The sequence below is a fragment of the Bacillus rossius genome, chromosome 6 (assembly GCF_032445375.1).
Source record: "Bacillus rossius redtenbacheri isolate Brsri chromosome 6, Brsri_v3, whole genome shotgun sequence".
NCBI classification, from domain to species: domain Eukaryota; kingdom Metazoa; phylum Arthropoda; class Insecta; order Phasmatodea; family Bacillidae; genus Bacillus; species Bacillus rossius.
Window position 1 is genome coordinate 40,730,150 of NC_086334.1, and position 22,082 is coordinate 40,752,231.

The following is a 22,082-nucleotide window of genomic DNA, read 5'->3' on the forward strand; positions in this document are numbered from 1 at the left end:
GCTGAAATTACGTTTTGACAAGAGGGTGTAAAGTAAGGGGGAGTGTAAAAAAAAAGGATGGGAAAAGGGAAAAGAGTGCGGGTACGTTGACGCGGATCGGGAGCTCTAAGGGCGAAACAGGAAGGGGAAAGAAAAATACTCCCGACTTCAAACCCTCACCACTCCCGCCGCACCCCTCAGAGCTCTTCTGTGTAATCGCGCGGGGAAGAGGGGAGGAGAGAGACGGAAAGGAAACTCTCATATACTCTCTCTGTCTACCTCACGCGGCCATTACCGCATCATGATCGTGACGTCACTAAAGATCAGGGGGCGGCCATTCTGGTTTTTTTCCCCCCCTCCTCGTGTTCGTAGGAAGGCAGGAGGTAGTGTGTACGCTGCAGCCTTACAAGGGGGGGGGGGGGGAGTGATAAAAAGATTGGGGGGGAGGGGTGACACGCATTACAATGTCAGGTAGAGTGCGTTCCACGTTCGGAAGGGGGGAGGGGGGATAAGCCCGCATTGTGAGGCGAAGTCTGTATTTTGACAGCGGGGCCGCGTTGCGCGGCGCGAGGAATGAATGAGTAAATAAAAAAAAAAAAAGATAGAAAAATTAGGCGTATTGTTTGCTCCGTGTTGGTTCACCCTGGCTGCGGGGGTGGGGTTTGTTTGTTTCGGCGACCCGTCGAGTCCCGCCGCTTGAAGCATTTTGTGCTGAAGGCCAGCGGTTTAATTAGTGGTGACATTATTACCGAAGAGGGCGTACCGCGGCGCAAGAAGCGCCTATGTCCGTGAGTGCGCACCGCGCTCGAGCGAACTTCGTGTGGCTTGCCTCGCCCAACACCGACAACCTCACGAAGTTGTTTGCGAACACCCTGTGGATACAGGGAACACTTCATACCGCTTCTGAGAGACAAGTTACAATGCACAGGTTGTACGTTACGGCCTTCCTCCGGTTGGTTTTGGCGCTTGGTGATTTGCACCTCGCGTTCACCCATTTCGTTAAGTTTTCGAGTGGAACTACTTGGCAAGAAATGCCGGGATGCAGTTCAGACGTGAAATTTACACCTTTATGTTCCATACCTCTAGCATTTTCTTTACAACAGTCCAATAATAAATTGTAAGTAGACGAGTCCAGAATAGCCTTTCATTTGTTCATTATTTAAGATACCAACATTGTGGTAGTGCAAGCAAATTTTTTTAAGCGTTAAACAAACAATGGTTTAAATTTCTCAATAGAATTGAAAAAATGTAACTCACAATATAATAATTGTAGTCTTTATAAGCTAGAATGTTAACTGCCGCAAGCACATTGCAACCATACAGTAACTGGGCGTTCTCGTTACAAGTACTACAGTATTACATGAGCTACCACAAACCATTCCAATCTACTGGTGGAGTAATTACAACTTCTGCCCCCACCGACTAGGTAAGTGCGGTGAAAGATGCGGAAGGTGTGAGTGGACGTGAATTGCGAATTTGAAAAGCAGGTTGCATTATTTAAAATTGTTTAAAGTTTTGCATGGCAAAAACAACGTGACTCATAAATAATTAAAATAATTAAGAAGTGTTAATATTTTGAGTGAATTTTATAGGACAATTTTAAAGTAAATGAAAAACGTCAGAAAGCAATGTTACACATTCAAGTTTTTTTTTTTTTTTTTGGTTTTATATACCTACATGATTTTTAAGTAAACGTGAAAATTATTTTTAATATTATAATTTTTCAAATAAAATATAAAATATACCACAATTACAGTTTTTTTCTTACATACAAAACCAATTCTTTACACTAGTCTTCATGCATTCGGCTGGTAATATTAGCACCCTTTGACCACGATTTTTTCCCTACACCTTTGAGTGCAGAAATTGCACAGTTTAATCCCCAGATTAATCCTGTTCGCAATAGTCACATAACACGTAATGAAATGGGAAAGGTGGTTCAAAGACTGAATCTGAGAATAATAAGGCGTCCTGGGAAATAAAGTGTAATATTTCGTACCAACTGTGACTTTTGTCCTGGTGGCCGAGAGTGCAGAATCTCTTGAGAAATTTAGGAAAAACGTTAGTAACCAATCGTCATTAAAAAGGTGGGGGGATAGATACAATACCTTGCACGTTGCGAAGTAGTAATATCTCGAGATTAAAAGTGCTGTTACCATTAAAGTATAAAATTAAACACTACGATGATGCCCCATGGGAAATAAACGTGACCCACTACTTTTAATTTCTGATGGTGATAGTACTGATGCTTCATCGAAATTAGAAACATTGGCCATATTATGACCACGGCAAAAAATTAAGAACTGTAACCGTTTGATTTTCAGCTAACCATCTGAACATGATGATTTATCATCAAAGATACGATAGTCTTTATGGAGAAGAAAATGGTTACTTAGCTTACTTATGCTTGCTCTTTTATCGTGTTATTTATGACGATCACCCACACAGATTCCATTCTGCAATGTTGGACATTGCAGTAAATTTACGGAATTTTCAACGAAGAATTAACCTCGGATAAACGAAGTGTTCGTAATCTCAGATAGCTGGATCTTCGTAGCAACTTCGCCTGACCACGACTTTGAGTTGAGTGTTACGTTGTAAACAGGGCCAACACAGGCGTGGGAGGAAAAAAATAAGATTTTTGCCACAGGCTACATGCAATAAGTTTCATGTTGAAAATGAGGTATCTCAGTGTCCTAAAATTTCGAATATACACCGTAAATTTACGGAGATCCCTGGATAAATTGTAACCATGGTTCTTCGTAAATATAATGTAAAATATTTAACAGTGTGGCAGATAACGAATTTAATACGCAGTTTCACCAACTATTAGTAAAATAGGTCTAGTTAAAAGAAGAGCAACGCGAGTCAGCAATTTCGTATTGCGGTGAAAATAATTCAGTTCAAGAGATTGTTACTTTTTTCTAAGGAGTTTGATTAAAACCTATTGGGTTTGTTTCAGTTTCCTGATTGTCGTTGGCGGAGACCCGGTTCGATGACCTTCAGGCTGGAGTCACAGTCCCTGGACGCGGTCGCACGGAACCCGGAACCACTTCAAGTGAACAGGCTTAAGTGAGAATGTTTACAAACGCGAAAGTGTACTACTACACGGCTGTTGGTGTGAAGAGTGTTCAACTAAAAAAAATAATAATATTGTCTACTGTAATCGGATTAATGTGTTGTGGATTCTATTCATTTGAGAAACAGTATCTCTGTTAAAAAAATTACTGTCAGTATAAATTTAAAAAAAAAATGCTGATCTTTTTTGTTGCGGTCGGTAAAATATTACATGAACTTGTGCCAGGAACATTCTCTATATTGCATTTTTTTTTGCAACGGACTGTTTATACTCTCAACACTCGACAGCCAATCAGAGGGTTATTTAGAAGAGCTGTCGTTCTGAACTACTATAACAACCTGTTTAGGTTGAATCGAGAAATTGCCTTGAACCCGTGGAACTGCACCCCTAGTCACTTGCTCGTTGACCGCTGTCTTCGAAAGACTTTTTAGTCTTGAACGACATGCATGTAATTCGACTCTTCAGCTGCCATGACAGTCAATGGTCTGGGAAGGTGAAAAAAAAGGGGGGGGGGGGTTAATTCCTAGGCACCAGGAATCAGGGCTCCCCGTTTGAGTTTCGAGGTATTTTTAATGCCTGGTTCTACTATGTTTTGGAGAAAAGTAGAAGTATATTGTTAATATCACAGATCCTGTTTGCAGTTATATCCACAGTGTCATTTGCAGTAATAAGATTTTATTGAAATTGTGGGGTTTGAAAAGTTGTAAATTAAATATTAGGGGGATGGTCCGACAAAATTATTTCTACTGTGTGCTGATTTATGCTGAATGCTGAATTCATTTGAGAAACGTAAACTAGTTAAAAAGACAATTTTATTTGGAGGTAGGTTGGATTTACATTTATTACCTCTGCATTCTTAATCTCCAGAAAATATGATTTTATCATTTAATACATCGTGGGATTTTAAATCATAATACAACTCTATGAATAAAAATAAATTTTGCTGAACGTAATTTTAGCAGACAGTAAAGTTTTCAGCACCTATTCTGTTGTATACACTGAACTAGATACACTTCACATCATTGAAATTAACTGTATTTATTCCACCATAATCCTCTGCTTTATAAATGCATGATCCTGGCATTGACTCTTTGCTTTCTTCGAAGCTCTTTTGAAAAGTTCATGCTAGTTACAGGCGATGAAGTTACTCTAGAGCAAGATTTTTACCATAAAGTTGTTTCAGTTGCTATGACAATAGGAACAGAATCTAAAATGAACTGAAACGAGCGTTTGGTGAATAACGCAACACACTACGAAGTTATTTGGCAACGTTCCTATACATAAACGGAGGTTGTTATTTTTAACATATGTATGGGAAGTTCACCATTCACATAAATTAATTTTAGCAGTGCATTGCATGTTTACGAGCATTACGAAAAAAATACTTCCTACATCGCACATTGGTAATGGCTACAATAGGTAGTATTTCTTCAAAATATACCTAAAACAGTACATATATAAATATTGTAGATTATGAAAGTTCTATTACGTAAAACTAAGTTGCAATACAAACAATGAACTAATTTGTTGTGATTTTGTTTTTTTCTAAATGCTTCGGTAGAAGTTGAAGAGACGCATTCATTAAAAATTATTGTGGATTATTATCTATTAGAATGTGGCGATTAGGTCATTGCTGTCAAAGGTTTTTCAGGAAATAAAACAATAATCTCCAACAAAGGGGTCATTGTTGTAAAACCACTATGTCTTAATGATTTAAAATTAACAGCTGAAGAAGTGAAAACTACTTACAGCATTGCCAGAGTTCGTATTCATGTGGACAGGTGCATTCCACGACGTAAAATATTTTACGTATTTCAAAAACTATCAATTGAAAATTTTGACAATATGACATATTGTTCAAGTGTGTTGTTTTTTAGTGAATTTGCATTCCCATATTATTAAAAAATTTCATAAAAACAATTATCCACAATTTAAACATTCTAAATAATATATGTATCGAATAAACATTATATTGAATTGGTGGGGTTGAGTTAGATAGAAAGGGAAAACAAAGCTAGACGAAAACAGATAAACGCAGGTGAATTACAACCTGGATGAAGTTTATTTGTTATAGTTATAACATTTTGTGATTATTGTATATTAACTGAAACAAGCGTAGGTTGATAGTAAAACATTTTTTTTATATTTGATCAATACAATTCTCAACATAAGTTAAGTCCTGTCCTAATAATGTGCATACATGTTGTTTTCTACTGTAAAAATACAAATCACATGTACCAATAACTGTTTTTTTAAATAATCATCTGTCACTGGGTACAAGACATGGTATTCATATTTAACATTTTCCTTTTTGTCTAGAAATAAATATTACAATTAATATTTACTACCGATTCCATTATGCACTTATTACGGAAAAAAATGAGACATTTAACTTTTAATAATCTTTCAGCACTTTCTCCACTAACTACAATACAATTTGGGCTTCCCCAAAGCCATGAACTATCAAACCACAACGCACATCTATATTGTATAATATTTCTTTGATGATTGACTGTGGCTTCAGATTTAAAATATTTTCCATTTTTCACTTTTCGTGCGACGACTTCAACTATAATAAATTAATGAGAATCTGCCCAAAAAGATTTTTCAAATGAGTGAAAAAAATTTACTGCTCGCTGAGATGCAAAGATTTCTTTCATCTGCATGGTCGTGTGTTGTTACAGAAATTTTATGTGCCTTTGCTTTGCTAACACATAGGTTTTTGTTTGCGTGTACAGGATATTTTAGATCTGTCTTAGGGAATATGTCACTTATTAACTTTTCCTAAGAATACTTTTTCTTTTACGAACATGGTTTTCCCCATGTTTGTGGAACGTCAGTTTTCGAAATAATACGCTCACTGTTCATTCCTTAAAGACTGCAGCAACGCGCTTCCAGAAGTTTCAAAGTCCTGCCGGGTAAGGACATTTTCTATTTATAATTTTTTTTTTCGCCGTCAATTTACGCAAACAAAATAATTAAAAAAATAAATAAATATTTATTTATCAACGCAGGGAGATTAATTATTCAGCTAACGAGTAACTTGGTAGGATGGAAGAGAAAAATACATTTGCCGATCTATTCTTCTTTTAACATAGAAAATCCGACTCTCTTTTGCTTACTTTACATTATTTACATGATAATTAAAACACATATTTTTCCCTTACGATAAACTATTCTCAGTAATGATAATATATTTAATCAATAGGAAACCGCAATTAAGTACAGTATCACACGTAATTAGAGAAATAATTTTTTTTCAGCGGGTCATGACAGTCCTGCAAGTTGTTCGTACGTGGAACACTACGCAGCGCCACCAGTACGACTTTCAGTGCCTTTGAAACTAACAGTCGAACAATCAGTTCAAGTCTTTGCCGATCTCCGAAGCGCAGTTGGATGTACGCCGTCTTTCGGCACGAGGAAGTCCTGGGTAAGTCATGAGTGTAGATTTGTAGAGCCTAAACTCATCAAAAAATACGTCATAGTCAGAAAAAAAAGTCATACCTACTGAAAAATCTTATACAATAAAAATCATCATAAAAAGAAAATGTTCGGTTTGTTGGCTATGCAATTTTCAGTTGAGCCAAACGTTTAAAAATTAAGTCTGTAACCGCACAATATTTTATCAGTCTGCTTCTGTGGTTTTGTTGGTTTAGAATTGTTTAGTTGGTATTCCATCCTCCACGAGACCTACCTGTTTAAGACGGGAAAGTTATTTATCTCAAATCAACGTAGAAATCAATAATTTAGCGTAATTTTTCACCCAGCCAGGATTAAAGCAAACAATTAGAAATATTTCTGAGCCTAGACGTCGCGTCGTTAAATGTGTGGTGGACATTGAAATAGAATGCTTCGTGGGGGGGGGGGAAATTGTTTACAACAAATTCGTATTTTTCGCGTTTTCAAATCACGGACGCATGTCACAAGCCCATTGCAATGCTGTGTCATGTTGTGACAGGTCTCGGAAGGGTACGCAAACAGGGATGAAAGACGAAAATAAGAAGCAGGGTTCCTGGCGATCTTTCCTTCTCAAACATAAATAAAATTAGCCCCAGTCCAGGTCAGATTCCAGTTCCCCCCCCCCTCCCAAAACGCATTTCCCACCACCCTTTTTTCCCACGAAAACATCTTTCAACAAACAAACGTTATTTTCGGGGGAGATTTTATTTCCCCACTCTCACGAAGAAACTAATTGCCTTTCGTTACGAAATGTTTTCTCGGGAGTTTCGAGGTGTGGAAGTCCAAAGCAACCGGCCGAGCTATTATACCGGGGCATCAACAAGATTTGGTGACATACTTCCTCCGTCAGGTATCAACAAAAATAATCTCGAGTTCGTGCCAAACTAAGGAGGGAGGGAGGGGTTGGGGGGTTGGAAGGAGGAAAAAAAATTTTTTTCCGAGCGGCTACAATGAGAGTTGTAGGTTCCTCACGATGCGCAAGAACTCGTGGAACTTTTGTACGCCGATGGTGTTGGCGAGGGTGTTTTGAGTCGAGGGAGCTTTATTCGAGGAGGATGAAAAAAAAAATGGTGGGTGAGGAGGGGGGAAGGGGGGGGGGGCGTGTTCCGAGAATCAACCTCCCGCAACACCACCACCTTTCACGTCTCGCCGAAGTGAATTCTCAGGGTGGTGACGTCCGATATTCGAGGTTCTGTTTCGGGTTGCGGGCCGACCCGTGGGGAGGGGTTTTTTCGAAATTAGCCGAAATTCCCCGGACACAATGGCTGTCCCGCGAGTTGACGAGGGAGGTGTGCCCCACCTGCTCGGACCCACGCACCCCTGCCTCTCCCCCTGTTCGGCCGAGCGGGGGACAGGCGTCCGAGATCCAGGGTGGATCTCCCCACGAGACTGTTCGCGCTCCCCTCGCGCCTTTTCCCGTCACACCAGCATCGCCGCATCACTTACTCCATTGGTGATCGTGCGCGACTGGCTGTTCGATAACATGTTAGTCTTTTCAGGATAGTTGTTATTATTATTGAACTCCCTATTACATTACATGTTTTACTAAAGTTGAAATAATATTTTTTTAAATAGATTTGAAACTTTTTTTTTATTTTATAAAAATAATTGTAATCAGTTAATACGTTTATTATTTTATATGTTACAAACATATTTTTAATATGTAACATCTTAGCTCTCGGTAAACGGCATTCGGTAGGAGTAATTTCGTGACTGGAACGGAAGTCGCATGGAAACGGAAACGTGTAACAACGGTGCTGCCATCTGTGGTGGATGACGCGAACGAAAGTTCATAAAGTCAAAGGAAAACTTTATAGTATTACATTTTTAGTGAATTATAACAATATTGGCAGTATTTTAATACAATTCCTTGTCTAAAATCAGGTTCAAAGCCGAGATTTAGTATTTTTAGTATTTTATTTTCAAGTTTTTTATGATTCAATAGTCGATGTAGCTGCTCCGGCAGTGAATACTAGCGGCGGGTGCGGAAAATACGTGATTTGCGTCAAGCAATGTAGTAGAAAACACAATTTGCGTATATTTATCTCACTCGGCATTAATTTAAAGAATTCTGCGTTAAATTCCCTGTAAGTTTTCCGTATTGTGCATGTATTTGCAACATGAGAACACATAAATTTACTTGTTATCAAAGTTAGATGTTACACATTTCTAGCGAGTACTGCAAGACTTGCTAGCTTTTTTTTATTTTGCCAGTCATGATGTGTTTTGATATTCTTAGTTATTATTTTATTTAGACACGATTGTTATTTACGCATTTGTTTACTATCTTTCGTTACTTTGTAAAACTCTGTATGGTTAAGTGGTTAACTTCGGATCATGAAATAAACCGATAAAATAAATTAAATAAAATTAAATTCCTTCACGACTCGACAATTGCGGCACTACGCTGGGAGTAAACGGGTGATTTCTTATATTACTATACGAATCAGAAATACTTCTTGGGTGTTTTCCCCTTCGCAAAATTTATCTGTGACCATGACTTTGCACAAAAGGTCTGAACCGTATACTCGACAACCCAATGAGTACTGTCATATTTATGTGGTTCAAATCCATTATTTTAGCACTGCATGCTTGCGATTAAGCCTCCATGAGTTTCTTCCCTGAATTTATTTTTCAACAGTTCCAAAATTGAACCCCTTAAAAAATGTTTGTAATGATTCTGTGTAGAGGGTGACAATTTTCCATACCCAACAGTAAAACTTATTTGTTGTAAAACTTTAATCATTTTCCATGAGGTAATTTTTACGGTATATTTAAAGCCTTTGAATTTACATGATTATGTTCACTTTATACACGTTACCTACATATTTTTCACAAATTTTAATTATTTATTTTGTTTTACGTTTATTGAGAGTAAGCGATAGACTTTTTTTTTTTTTTGCTATTTTAAAATAACCTTGAATAAATATTGTAAAAGTAGGAAAAATATAAAAGATGAAATCGGCATTTTTAGGCAGTAAATGATAAAAAATTAAAACCCACATGTTTTGAAAAAAAGCACGTGCGTCTACTGATGGGTGTAATACGTGGCATATGAAAAATAAAATAAATTATAATGTGGGAGATTTATTCAGAACGTATGTTCGTGCAAAAGTTTCGGTAAAACATTACGATATTCAGAGAGCATATAAAACACATGTATGTATGCACGAATTCACGAACTCAGTATGAAAATAATTGTATATTAAAATGCCACTTTACACTCAGAAGGCAAATAAATGCAAAAATATATTTTAAGAAAAGAACACAGAGTTGACAAATATTATATAACTTTTTATATTACTGCTCTAATATTATTTTACTCAAAATATAAATTTAAGATTTTATAAAATAATTTAGCTTACTTCTAGTGATAATTTTTTTTATCGTTTTAACTAAAAAATTTAGTGTAAAAAGTGCTATGTTAAAAAGTTTCAAGCAAAAATTAAAGTATCCTTGCATCCGACTTTGAAAAACCAAAAATAAAGAAGAATCCTATTATTTTATGTAGCACGTACTTGTTACTCCCTTAGTACGGAAAATATAGCATCCGTTTGAAGTTATTATGACTCATTATAGTAATGCCAATAACATATGTTTAAAACCTTTTTTGATAACACCAATCAATAGGTGCAGTATCAACACAATATCAAATTTAATAGTGACGTTCTAGTTAAATATATAAGTTATCAAGTATACAAATTTAGAGTATTCTAACCATCTAGCATGCTTATATACAAGAACCGAAATAATTTATTAATAATATGCATTAACCATTGTATAATTTGCTAGTCTTAAAAGTGTTATGTATTTAATTAGGATTCAACTCACAGAAAAAAATGTCTGTACTTTTACAAAATATTCCTTTGGAAACCATTTGCCAAAGAAATAGTTTGTAAAACCACAAGAAAGATATTGTAACTCTGTAAAACACTTGGTTATGGGTTTTTTTTTTGCATAAAGGAAATACGTTTTTCGAGATAATACTGAGGATTTCTCACAAAAATTGCCGCATATTTTTATATATTAACTGATGTGTCATTCAAACATTTTTTTTTAACCATGGAAAAGATAATCGAATATTCAATTTTTCGGACTTTATTTTGTTCCATTATACTTATTAATGTGCGCAGTTAATACTGGAAAGCTATTCAGGTAACGGTTTACAAATAATTTACAAATAACTTTAACTTTTGTAGATACCTGGACAATACAAGGCATAAATTACCGGGTAAGAATGTGGAACCCAGTATTACTGCGATACAGTTGTTTTCACGTAACTGTAAAATAATGTACAAATACCTGAAATTTGACATGAGTATTTCTGTTCCATTTACAAAATAATAATAAGAAGAATAATAATAATAATAATAATATAGTGTAGAATTGAAAGGGTTAGTATATAATTTGGATTTAACTTCGAGATTCACACGGCACTCTCTATCTGGCGGGATGGATGGAGGGATGGATGGATGGAATTTTCTCGTAAGCGTCCCTGGAGTGTCTCCAGCCGGCGCGCCTCTCGCCTCTCGCCCGGACGTGACGTCAACAGCGCGCGCGGCGCGAGCAAACACCCCGCGCGGCAGGCCCTGCATAGCTGAGCGACTGTAGCGCGGGCTCCGAGCAGGCCCTGCGCGCCATCTTGCCCCCTGCAACGACGCCTGTAGCCGGGGGAAACATTTTCACAGCGCTCCGAGGATTCCGTCTTTCGGGTGCTCCAAACTCCCGAATAAATATCACGTTGAAGGTACGCACCTTAAAGAGGTGGTCCCAGTAATAATTTGGCTTCTATAGTCTCGCTATTTTGATCGTGATTTTAATTAAATTTGAGGTAAATTGTTTACATATGTTTATTTTTATTTTTATTTTGAAATGAGAAGAAAGTTAATGTTTCAACGGCAGCGTATGAAGTCCTACCTGGGCACACATACGGTATGAAGAGCTTCGGAAACAAAAACACGCGATTTGAAAAAAAAAAAAAAAATGAACAAAATATCTGAGTGGTGTCTGTTTACGGAAAGAACTTCTAAGAATACGCAGACGGCGAATGAGTTCATTCTGTTTCTGGAATTCCTTTTTGAAGTGTGTTTTTGGAATAATTCTCAGAGATGAAACGCCCGGAACGGAGTCTTGGAAACACTCAAGGGACTTGCAAATGGGTCTGCAACTTCATTCAGATCTCGCAGTTGTCTTTATGAACGACAAAGAGACTGCGCGTCAGTCCACAGCCTTGCTCTTAGAGGCGACACCGCACTAGAAGCACCAGCGAGCGTCGCACTTATCATTCCGCCTCACCATCACAAATACATTATTACTAGGTGAGCCCCTAAAGTCCTTATGTACCTAGTTATTGTCGTAAACCACTTTATTCTTAGTACTTATCTCATTTAAAACGAAAAAAAGGAAGTTTTCCAAAAATCATGTAAGCATGAGTTTTCAGGATTTTTCTGGAATTTGCACGTCCGGAGAGCGTATACAAGAAAATCCTCCCTCCCCCTTTTTTTTTCTTATTCATAACCCAAAACTCCCTAAGGCACAATAATTCAGATTGTGGAAGATGTAGAAGTTCCAGCTGCTTCCTTTCATTGCCCTCCCTCCCCCACTATCGCAAGAAGATGATTTGGGGGCCACGATTCGTTGGTCTTTGGTCAACCAACTTCTTTCCTCCCCAGGAGCTCCCAAGGTGCTCGACCAACTTCGTCCAACGCCGCCTCTCATCCACTTCAACCCCCAGTAGTGAGGTTACCGAAGAGGTGGGGGGTGAGTTTGTTGCCCCGGCCCCTTGACCAGGTTTGAAGGGCGGCCATTGTCGGCTAGCACCCCTACTCCACGCACGCACACCACCACCACCACCTTACTAACAACCCACCCCCTTCGTTTCCCACCTGGTGCCGCCTGCTTCAGCCCGCCGAGGGATGTTGTTAGCCAAGAAATGTTTCCACAAAACAACATAATGAGGACAATCGTCGCCGCCTCTCTCCCGACGTCCTCACGACACAGGGCTAGTCTCGGCTCTCACCCTCTGTCGCCAGTAACCCATGACAACGACGCTGACAGCGCCTCACCCTCAAAATGGCAGCGCCGCAGCTGCCGGGAGACAGCCCGACGTACTGCTGCCTCGTGGTACTGCGGTACTACTGCCTCGTGGTACTACTGCCTCGTGGTACTACTGCCTCGTGGTACTACTGCATCGCGGAACTAATGCATCGCGGAACTAATGCATCGTGATACTACTGCATCCTGGTACTACTGCCTTGTGGTAGTACTGCCTGGTGGTATTACTGCCTCGTGGTACTACTGGCGCGTGGTACTACTTCCTCCAAAACGTTTAATGTTTAATGAACTAAAATAAAGTCTGCAAAATGTTTGTTCGGGGTGCGTTAAGTCAAATGAGTATTCCCCCCCCCCTCCCCCTTCGTAATTTTACTTATTCCTTGGGGGCCCAAAAAAATGTTATTATCGTTATTAGTGATTAAATTATATATAAATTGAGTAAGATATTTGGCCAGGTTTGCAGAATGTTGTTTCCATCGCTTTTCTTAACGTGCGCAATGCTGGACTCTCAAGAATGCAATAAGCAAATTTAACAAAACCGACCATGTAAACAATTGATCTAGAAGAAAAGTCGAGTAGAAATTGGCAACCACTCCGGTTAAACTGCACATGTGATCCCGGCCTTACAATTTCAATTTGCACTGTTAGTGACGTCATTAGACTTGTTTGTCTAACTATCACGTATTGCTTTGTTGCGTACTAAGTCCTTGCGCTTTGCGAAGTTTATAGACACACGAAAAAATATAAATGTAAATTAGGAAATAATATCTTAAATGCCTTATGGTACACGGAAAAGAAAATTATGTACTTTTACGAAAGATTCCTTTGGAAGCCAGTTGCCAAGAAATAGTTTGTAATACTACATGAAAGATGTTGTAACTTTATAACACATGGCTATAGTTTTTTTTCATATATGATTACACTAAAATTGACACATCATTTTATATTTTAATCGATGTTTCATTCAAACATAATTTTTTTTAAAACCATAGAAAAGGTAATCGAATATTAAACAACTTGACTTTATTTTGTTTCATTATGCTTATTATGGAAAGGTGTTCAGTAAATGGCTTACAAATAACTTTAACTGTTGAAGGTACTGGAACAACACAAAGCATAAATTCCCGGGTAAGAATCCTAACCCCGTATTACTGCGAACACAATTTTTGTAGTGATACAGTTGTTTTCATGTAAATGTACAAATTTACAAATGTCTGTAATTTTACATTAATTGTTCCAATTGTGTTGGTACGGATGATATGTAGTTGACATAAGCATTTTAAGGAATCACTTCTTAGGGCACATTGACAGCGCACATTCCACAATCAAGTTCACCATGGGATTGGAAAAAAGTGGAAAACTATATTTCCTAGATGTGCTCTTATCCAAAATACCTGATGGAAAGTTGGGCCACACCGTGCGTGCATCATAATCTCACGAACACATACAGGTTCCTAAACTCCAACTCCCACAATTCTCCCGAACAGAATAAAGTACTCGTATCCGCGCTGGTCACCAGAGCCAAATAAATCAGCGTAGAGACAAAAATAAGAAATATTTTCTATTAAATATTAAAGTGTAGTTTATACGTTTATATTACCCATTAATCATTTCGTACAGATTATAGAGAGCTTCAAGAAACAATGGTAAATGTGGCCAAAAAATAACGAGGAAAACAATTTTAAAATATTTTTTTGTGCTAGTGGCAGTTTATTTTACTCCCGCTTACTGATTTTTGGACAGTAATTGAACTTAAAAATAGCGAAGGTGCGATGAAATAATTTGTTCTCTAGTAAGTAATTAATTTTTAATTTAAGTAAATAAAACGATACTGGAGTCCATTAATACGAAACCTATTTTTGAATACAAGCAACCCTTATAAAGATGTATCTCTAGGATTAATTAGTTTAGTGTAAATTTTTCAATGAACGTTAAAAAATATGTGTAATCTTTGTGATATGTTATGCTGATAAAATTAAAGTTTATAATAATGTTATGAATTTAAATTAATTTTAAGTATTTTTTTAATTAAGAAATATTTAGATTATTTAAAATTCTGCATAGCTTGGTTCCACCAATTTCTTATAAATAGAAGGTTTTTTAATAATCTTTGAGATATTTATTACAATATTTACTAAAAACTCTACGTTCACTTCAATTTTATGAATCTGTGCACTATAATGCCTAACACTATGTTTTTACCAGATATGTATATCTGTATGTCTGCCTGCCTGTACATCAGGATGCCATACTCTTTTGGATATTATAAGGTATAAAATATAAATCTTTAACTTCCACATAACATGTATTGCTTTGACCTTTTACTAAGATTCGAGTTTAAAAATGTGCAAATTTTTTGTAAATATATTCCATGCAGGTAAAATGAAAATTGGATTGTCTTCACATAAGCATGCGAAGTATCGTTGCAAAGAATGCGTTAGCAAAAATTATTAAGAAATCTCTTTAAAGTTTTCGAGTTAAGAAAAAATCTCAAATTGTGTTTCAAAATTTCCAGTATACTATTACGTATTTTGTATATAATTTATTTATTTTTAATCATGCCGGTTTAAAAATTTCACTGCACTTTGTATGTGAGCCCAAGAAGTTACTGCAGGAATTTAATTATATTTGCACGTCTATCTTAGGAAAAGCTAAATTGTTTCGCAACTGAAAAAACAGTTTGCTATACAATCTCTAGTCGTATAATGAGTTTATAACAAGTTTAAATAAAAAAACTAATAATTCAATGGAACTCAAATATGAGTTAAGCAAAAAGTAGTGGATGTGCATGCAAATGCTTTCCAGCGATATATATATTTTACTTTATTTAATCGTAATACGACACAGACCTTAATATCGATTTTTTTAAAAGAACTCTTAATCACAATATAATTGTAAATACACGTTATCAGTCTATTTCATCATAAATATGTTTTGCAATGCAATAAGAAGCTTTCGATAATGAGAAACCAGTGCATGCACATAAACCATTTACATCCATGAACAAGAATTTGATAACAAACATCATTGCAATAACATAGAGATTGACTAAATTTTATCAATATATATGTATGTGTGTGCGTGTATGTGAAGTAATCCGTTATCATAGAATTAAAATAGTTTTCTAGTATTGACGAGGATGAACTGAAATTTTTTAAATTTTTTTTACTGTGTAGTTGTTATTATTAAGTATTTTGAATTTCTGTTTTACGTTTCAGTAAAACCGAAAATTACATTTCCTAAAATTTCAGTTCCTCTTTATTTTCTCGTGGAAATCTTTGAATTTACATTTGAAGCCTTCTGAAAAAAAAATCAGCGGTGCTTGGACTTATTATTCATTAGAGTCCAGAATTGCATCTAATTCCGTTATTACTGCCACGACTTCATTAATTTTTGGTTCTTTCTGCCGTGGTTCTTAATTGCATATTCTAATTATTATTCGCTCACTCATTCTATGGAGATTCTCCTCAATCAACTTCTTTACATAATAACTAGGCTGTGGGAGATTAATGTCTTGCGGAATTTAAAGTTCAGATAATACTTTAATTTTTCGAATGAGAGAGGAAAAAATTCACTTCACTTTCCAAGTAGAATATGATTTCATCCGTACTAAAACGACTTACATACAAGTTCACAATCACAGGATTCAAAATTCATCCTTCTAAATTTGATCACGTCGACTTAATGTAAAATTTATAAGCGTACATATACATTGTACGAAACTTTACAAAAAATATATTATAGTAAATTTTAGTGTAATTAATTTTCTTCTTAAACAAATAAAGTATACTATGTAAACATGATAAATGTATTTAAAATTCGTAATCTCTTTTTTGAGCCCACAAATAAGTATAATGATTTTTCTAAAATGTTCTTATAGCACACTTGTAAAGCACCAACGGAAATGTTAAGTAAATATCAGCACTACGAGATGTTTATTGAGGGTAGTTAAATTGGTTGGGGGAAAAGTAAAATATTTTAAAAATGAATTACTGGATCTGAACGTAGTAATGTTTTTCTCTCGTAATAAATTTAGGAAACTTAACCTAATCTGGTGTATTTAACAGAACAAAAAACAGATATTAAATAAAAGTAAAAAGTTGTTTCCATTATTAAGGTTATATTCATGTTCTCGCGTACGGTAAAGCTTTAAATAAAATTATTTGAACACTTAGTGATTTTATGAATAATTTCATTATAGTTTTTAATATGGAGATAATTTACTCACAAAATAAGAGGTCTACGGTATTCGCAACCACGTGCTCGTGACGAGGTAAAGTACATCGACTACATTTTTATTCTATGCAGATCTTTGTCGTAACTCTTGAAATTGAAATTTTGAATAATCTGTACTATTTGTTTTGTGAAAATCATTCAAAAGATTTGAGTGCACTGCTTTACGTGGTTCTTCTACTCAGAGCAAGGAACTCTGTAGCCTTATAGAATTTTCTTGAGTGCCATTAAAGCCATCGGAGATGAAGGAATAAGAATGAAATTGCTGACAATTGCAAATAGAAGAAGAAAAGCCATTCTGAAAAGTATAAATGTGAAGATAAAAAAGAAATTAAAAAAAATGTTGAAGTGGTGGAAATACCAGGTTTTTACAACGACTTTTATTTCGTTTCAAGGGAAGAAAAAATGTATTCACCACGTTTAAGTAAGCATACGTTAGCTATAAAACAGTTGAACGTGCTAAGCAAAGCTTAAAGAATAATTATTGCAAAAATTTCACCGACGGTATGGCTCACAGGTGTAGGTAGATTCCGTAGTTCATATTTCTTTACAACATTCTGGAAACTTCTCGAACATTTTTATGTGCAAAACCTCCTACCTGTTCTCAAATATTTCAAAAAACATATAATATTTTCGCATATTCCATGCAGCTAACAGTTTCGAATGTTTTCTACTAAATGCACCCATAATTTTCTATACCCATATATTCACATTAGCCAAGCACTAAACTAATTTATTCGTCTATTGCGATAAGGATTAAAGTTGGGCCTATAAAAAACGTTTAAAATAAAAGTAAAGTTTATAAGATTTTCACAATTTTGAACGGGTTCAATATCGTGTGCGTACGGGAGAAACGGATTTGTTTTAATGCGACCTCAAATTGGTCACCCCTTGCAATAATTGTTGTTCTAATCAGAATGAATTTTTTTTTTGCGCAAACGTTACAGGCAATATTTAGAAGGTTTTCAATAGTTTTTAAAGGATTTAAAACTTTAACAACTAAGGGAAATATAAATACATACTTTAAGTGGATGCCATATGTTTCGTATTATAGGAGTTTTATTTTTCAATCTACCAAGATTTGACATTCCTGTATTTTATGTATTATTCTGGAAGTAATTTGTTCAAAATTAAGGCAGTTATAGTGTTCATAATAATGCTTGTGTATATATACATATACACATATATTTACAAATTTATTTTTATTTATTTATTATTATTTGAGTGCCTACTAACAGTCATGAACTTTAATGGGCAAGCAGTTAACAAATATTACATAAAATAATACACACATAATAGTACACAGAGATAGTCACAAAAAAAGACAATACAAACATAAAACATGATACAACAAACTCATGACAAGACAAAAAGGTCCTAAAGAAAGGAAACAAACGATTAACATTATCAATATTAAATCAATTCTAATGAAATAACAATAGTAATATATTTATATAATAAATTTATATTAAATGATCAGTAAATGGAGCTCAAATTAATTTCATTGAGATTATTGACTTTATAAATGCAATAATGATTGATCAAAACTATCATTAGCCTATAATTATATGTAGAGTAAAATTATATTACAATTAATTATAAGTAAAACGTTAACAATATCATTTTTTAATTAATTCTAGATAATAAAGAACAATAAAATATTTACATGAAATAGTTACTTAGCTGCATAAAAACTAAGAACTTAAAAATTTCTTTCATTGAGATTTTGGACTTTAGAAACGGGTTGAAATCTTTTAAATAATCATTGTAATTTTTAATGCAACGTTTGGACAGCTAATTTTTTATGTGAAATGTTGGAAAAAATTGTGGTTTACTATGTATGAAAGTAGGAACTATAAGACCAATTTTGTTTAGTACTTCACTGCTGTGATAAACATTTGTGAAGCAATTTATTACAAAAACAGAATCTGACATTTTTCTCCTAAACTGCAATGTATGTGTGTTCAATATTTCTAGTATTAGGTCATAGGTAAATTTCTCTGGATTATTTACTAAATATTTGTTAAAAATATTTTTTAACATTTTCTTTTGTATATTTTCAAGTCTATTTGAATCAGTTGTAGTTAAGAGTTCCAGATGACGGAGCCATACTATAATATAGATCTTACTAAAGTGAAATAAATACTAAGCACACAATCATGATATGTATGTGTATATACACAAACAAACTTTTGATTTGAAGAAGGAAGAAATTTTCCTAAATTCTCAATATGGTAACAAATGCAATACGAAATCTTTCTCCAAAGTTACCTTCAAAAATAAAGGTTGTAGATGGTTATGGTTATTTGGGCAGTAAGATGACATATTTTTACCAAATCAAAAATGATTTAAAAATAAATTTTACTCGGATTATAAAATTGGTTCTAAACAACGGTGCACTGTAAGTCATTTTTTGGGGGTGGTGATGATAGCTTTCATTGGATGTGAAATATAAATCATTTCCGACACACGTCATCTCTGGATACGGTGCTTGTATGTTGTACACTGCCCATATTTTGGCCTGCAAGCATGGAATAAGCAGAAAACTTTAAAATATCCAGAAAGATTTCCTTAAGACATAGACATAGACATCAAACCTCACACTATTGCAAGTGCAGGCAGACCCCCTCCCCCCTCAGTGAGGGCCTTCTTAATGCCAGTGGGGGGGGGGGGGGCCTTGTCCCCTTGCCGCAGCTCCTTGATCTACGTCCATGATTATGATGACAATGAACACGCCAACAACAATTTAAATAAATAATTAATTATACTCATCACCATTTAGTGCTATGTCAAACCTAAACCATAAAATTAATTTTACACCTCTACAGTTCATACACCTAGTTTAAAAATCTGATGTATCGCATGCGGGTTTTTGTTTCCAAATTTATTCAATTTCGTTCAAAGTTCGGCTTATTTGGTGTTTTGGTTTTTGCTTTGTTTGATTATTTTAGATATTTATCATCTATACTAATCTATACTAATATTATAAAGCTGAAAAGTTTGTTTGTTTGTTTGAACGCGCTATTCTCAGGAACCACTAGTCCGATTTGAAAAATTCTTTCAGTGTTGGATAGTACATTTATCGAGGAAGGATATATGCTATATTATATTATCAATAACATTAGGGATCCTTACTAAAAGTCCAATTTAGAATCAAATGCGTTGGAGGGGGTTAGATACAACATGCAATACACGTACGAAGTGTGTGTTGACAATGCCGCAGGCGCTAGAAGTTGCCACGCACTAGATGCCTTATCATTTTTAATTTTTACATACAAGTAAAAAACACCCGTGTGATATTAACAACGAAGCAATCAGTACAGTCATATAGAATGCATAGAGATAGTGTGAGGTATATATGTAGATATAAAGAGATAAATACAGATAGAGAGATACATAGATATATAGGACTATAGATGTAGATAGAGATAAATATATATTTAGAGACATGGATAGATTATTTGTATATGTGTAACTACTTCAAACATATTACAAAACAAAACTGAATAAGGCATTGCAATGCATGCCGAACATTAGCTAGATAATGGAATCTTTTCAATATTAGTAATCCATTATTTTTCAGTTTTTTTTTCTATATTGCTTTATAGAGTCTAGATTACATACAGACCAGGTAAATAACTATAAAATGGCAGAACAACGTCTGTCGGGATCTGAAAGTGATATAAATTATTTTGCACACTTAACCATTAAAATTAAGAAGACAATTACTAACTACATCTGATCTCTAAACAGTTCCCCTTCACCCTGTGATCAGCCCGGGCAACGCTGGGTACTGCAGCTAGTGTATCATATATGATGTACAATTTTTTTTTGTGTGTTAGCCTGCTGTGAACTCCTAGAAAATAAACTTGTAATGAGCTACCACAACGAATTTTCCAGGCGAATATTTATATTAAAATATTTTTTGTCGGACAATTTTGCTTCGAAGATAAGAAATTAATTTTCTGGTTTTACAAATCTGGGAGATGCATTCAAATTTACTTCAATGGTTCCATTTCATAAATCTGAATATATAGTCGAGAACTATAAACTGAATCAGCATAGTTAATTTTTTTGATGTTATAAATAGAATATTATTTAAAATACAACGGATATAAGATATATACGCAACAATAGTAATTTAATAGGCGTTTAAAGTCCTTACATTGAATGAAATTATGATTAAAAAAAATCGGTGGGAAACTGCTATATACATTATTTGGAATTCAATTAGACTATATGGTTTCTAAAATGTTGCCTGTCGGTTGTTGTTTTGTCTGTTAGTTCCGGTATTGCTCGAAAAATATTGAAAGAGAAATTTTTGGGCTAATAGAAACCCAAGTATGCATACAATTTAAAATTTTAACATCTAAGGTTGTGAAAATAATGTAAGTATAGTTTTACAATAATGAATCATATCTTCAAATGAACCAAGCGTTAGTAATAATATTGAGTGAGAAACGATATACGTCTTTATATACACAGCAAATACTAACTTGTCTTTCCAACCCAAATGGTGTAATAGGATATGATTTTTTTAAATAACTCTCAATCTATTAGATAATAATTTAATAAATAACTGAAATAATAATTAGGTTTATCTTTTTTTCTTTGAACTTTGACCGTTTTAAGGGTGAAAAGATGTTAGGTTTTATTGTATTATATAAATAAAAATTTCCGAAGTTAAAAAAGTCTAAGGTGAAATATTAGGTGCAAGTAATAAATAACCAAACATTGCCAAATAATTTATCATTTTTCAAATTCGTATATCTTAAATGATTATAAGGGTGTAAATATAATTTCAAAATAGTAGAAAATGTATCTGAAGCTAATCGTACGTCAGGCCAAAAAAATTGTTAAATAATGAACAAACAATAAATTTTTATTAATTTCTTAAATTCCTTTCCTAAGAGGTTGAAAACTGAGCAAACGTGGATCTATTATAAAATATATATAATTTGCGCAGCTAATAAAAGAGAACATAAGAAATTATGTGTGAGTAGTATACATTAAAAATATCTTCTCCTTTTTCACAATTTTGTGGAATTCTATCTCGCAGGGTTTTAAATCAGATAAGTTCAGTTTTATGAAGAAAAATTCAAATTCCTTAAGAATTCACTAGAGTGGTAGGAAAAAAAAGAGCATGAGTACATGCATTAAAGAATACGTAAGGTGTTTTTTTTTTACTTTTGGAAATTATGCCCCTAAGGAGGGGGAGGAGAATCGTTTAAGTTTATAAAAAAAATTCATATTTCCAAAATAATAAAAAGGGAGGTGA